We start from the raw sequence: 3,928 nt of genomic DNA on the forward strand, positions 1-3,928 counted from the left end.
CTGTCCCTCAGCTCTTCAGCTCAAGGCGAGCACTCTACCACTTGAGCTACAGCACCACTTCTGGTTTCCTGGTGGTTTATTGGAGATAGGAGTCTCACGGTCTCTCTTGCCCGAGCTGGCTTTGAACCGCGATCCTCAGATCTCAGCCTCCTGAATAGCTAGGATTACAGGCGTGAGCCACCAGAGTGATAGCATGAAATGATAATTGTATGGGGTAAACCAGAAGTATCCCATACTGTATGTTTTAGCAAAGTACTTGACATCAACTCTTTGTTTCCCTTGCCTGGTTGGTATATAAATATATATATATATATATGTATTAGTACATATTATATATAAACATATAATATATAAAATAAATAAATATATATTATATACAATATATATATAAATATATAATATTATACATCTAGTATAATCTTTGGTCCAGAAATTTCACTGCTGAAGCTTCTTTCTGCATGCATTTTTAAAAATGTTGGTTGAATTGCTTGTTTTCTCTTTTCTTGGAGTTGTTATTGCAGACAATCCCTGAATTTAATTAAATGTTGTTTCCAGTCTTATTTGTAATTTTCTCTTCAAAGGAAGGAAATGTAATTATTGTGTGGATGGAAGGGGCTTCTTCCTTCTTCCTGTATTTCAGCTCTTAGATGTGGAAAAGAAAACCCCTCAGATATGTAACGTGTCTCTGTAATACTTTTTGTGTTGTACGCCACTCATTCTTATTTGAGGAAAACATAATTAAACTGGTATTGCTATCTTTAAAGTAAATGTCGATGACAACTCATTAGTCCTTTCTTTCACTGAGAGGGAGCAAGGACTCATTCGGCAGTATTTTCTTTGCGTTTCATATTTGCAGATTGAAAATATATTCATAATCAAGAGCAATGCTTGGAAAGCAGGAGCAAAGGAGCTTAGTGTCTTTCTTCATCCTTACTTGTGTGTATTGAAATTCAGCATGGATTTCAATTTTTTTTTGGGGGGGGTCCGGTCGTGGTGCCTGAACTCTTGGCCTGAGCACTATCTCTCAGCTCTTCAGCTCAAGGCTAGCGCTCTACCACTTGAACCACAGCGCCACTTCCGGCTTTTTTCTTTTTGCTTATGTGGTGCTGAGGAATCAAACCCAGGGCCTCAGGCATGCAAGGCAAGCACTCTTCCGTTGAGCCACCTTCCCAGCCCCCAATTTTTTTGGGGGGGTCGGTCGTGGGGCTTGAACTCTGGACCTGGGCGCTGTCCCTCAGCTCTTCAGCTCAAGGTGAGCACTCTACCCCTTGAGCCACAGCACCACTTCCGGTTTTCGAGTGGTTTATTGGAGATCAGAGTCTCACGGACTTCTCTGCCCAGGCTGGCTTTGAACCACGATCCTCAGATCTCAGCCTCCTGAGTAGCTAGGATTACAGGCGTGAGCCACCGACGCCCAGCAAGTAGTTCAATTTTTGCATGTTTCTCATTTGACTGAAATGATTTGATTGAATCATCTGGGCGGTAAATCAATATACCAAAGTGAGTAGCAGGATATTTAGCCACAAGGTTTTAAAATATAGCTTCATTATCTCCAGGGATGTTTCTAGACTTAGGATTTTAGAGCACATAATTCTGCTAATACCATTTGTGACTAGAAAGGATTAGGTGCAATTAAAACTCTACTTTAATTATATCAGTTGGACTTTGGGGATGATTCTCATGTTTTCTGACTTACTCCATACATCTCTCAGATTTTTCCTTTCAGGGAAATTTTCTTAAATTTTTTTTTTAAACTCTTGCACTTGATTTTACTTCTCCATTTTTTGTCATGGTAGGTTGGCCTTTGAAATATTCTTTTATGTCGATTTGCTGTCTCCTTATTTCCAGATGTTTTCCTTATTTTCTTGTATCTTATGTATCTTATGCAGCTTTCATTCAATTCATTGCTTGAATTTCCATTAGTTCACAAGAGGCAATCGAAGGCTTTAATGGAGCTATTGATAATAGCTGGAATGTAAGGGTATGCTAAAAAAATATATCATTGTGTGTTTATTTGGACATATCAGGAAACCAACTTATTATGAGGGGTTACAACTCATTATGAGGTTTTACAAGAATGATATGTTATCAAAATGTATTATGTGATTTTTTTTGTTTCCTTTGTATGTGCTCCCCCTATGGTTTATCCCCTGTTGTCACTGTACTCGATTTTGGTTCCCTGAATCTTGTATATACATTTGCCTAATTTGGGGAGGGGAAGGGGAATAATAAAATGCTGAAACAAGGACACAGGCTGACCCATTGCAACAAGGAAACCCACCAGACAGTATATTGGAAATGAACTTTACAACTTTGGGCGGGGTAGGGTGAGGGAAGTAGGGGAAAGAAGAGATAGTGGGAAGGGGTAGCAATGCTCCACAAGAAATGTACTCATTACCTTACTCATGTAACTGTAAGCCTTCTGTACAGCATCTTTACAATAAAATAAAATAAGTAAAAACAATGATATGTTAGCCAACACATGAAATCTCACCTTAAATATTCACACACAGTGACAAGACTACCTATAAGTTTCTAACTCAGTCACACGACATGCCTCATACCAGTTGACATTTTAGAACGCAAAACTTATTTGACAATGAACTATATAGTTGTCCAACAAAATTCAATCTCCATTTCTTCCACATAAAACCCACTTCAATTTTAATTTGTCTGCCTCAGATGCATAGTAACTTTTCCAGTGTCTGTTTGAGGTAAGAAGTATCAAGTGTCTGTGAAATGTAGAAAGGTTTAAGGAAAATTGGCTTGTACAACTTTTGGAAAGTACACTTAAAGGGAGGTGGCATATTTTCCTGTTCCTTATTTCCTTGAGTCAGGAGATAGATGGATACACTGGCCGAATATGAAATAGCTTGCCTGTACCAGGAATTGGAAGCTGCCAAGACAAAAGGAACAAGTTGAAGGAATTGGAGTTTGGTTGATTATAGAATTCCTGAACATAACTGATTACATTATAAAAGAAATGAATTTCTACACTGCCACCATCTTTACTCATTTTGCTTTTCTGTACCTTATAGATGACTGCAATTCTAAAAAATATTGGTAACCACTTTTTAGAGCAAAAACGGAAGATCTGAAGCGTTTTTGCTTTGAGACTGTTTGTAAAGGTAGATTGTGAGGTTTTATTTTAAGCTGGCTTTTGTCGTGTCTCTATTGGGAAATGCTTTACTCCAGGGGCCTCTGCTACACCCCGTAGTGGATCAAATGTGCCTTTGACATGGTTAAATGGGACAAACGTTTGGGTTTCCTCTGTTTATTTTGCAGGCTCTCCTCCTGATCTTATATTTACTTTCTCCTGGTCATGCCTGACCACAGATGGAGGAGGCCTCCACGTGCCTAAGTACCCCTTATCCACAGCTTCTCTTCCAATCAGTGCCAAGTGCTGCCATTTCCACCCTCAAAGTGTTTTTTTTTATTGTGAGAATACCATACAGAGGAGTTACAATTACATGGGCAAGATAACTAGTACACTTCTTATCAAGCATTGTTGCCTCCTCCTTGTTTACCCTTCCCATCGCTTCCCATATCACTCCCCTCCCCCCACCTAGTCCTCCCCTCACCTGCCACCAAAGCTGTTAAGTTCGTTTTTCGACATAACAAACTGTACATCTCATTGTTGCAATGGGTCCACCTGTATCCCTAGTTAAACGATTGTTTTTTTCCCTTCCGCTCCACAAATCATACCAACATCAAACACAGTGAAAGCAGGGGTTATACTGTGGGGGAGGGACATACAAAGCAGCATAGAAATCATCTTATAAATATGATAGAAACAATTGCATGAAAGGAAAAAAAAACCAAAACACATTTGAATACTTATCTTGGGATTCATTCCCCTAACATCAATTTATCTGATCTTTTCTGTTTGACTCAGACATATACTAGTTATTGCAAATAAGGGAAACCA

This window comes from Dipodomys ordii, unplaced genomic scaffold (genome assembly GCF_000151885.1).
Source record: "Dipodomys ordii isolate 6190 unplaced genomic scaffold, Dord_2.0 Scaffold30, whole genome shotgun sequence".
NCBI lineage: Eukaryota > Metazoa > Chordata > Mammalia > Rodentia > Heteromyidae > Dipodomys > Dipodomys ordii.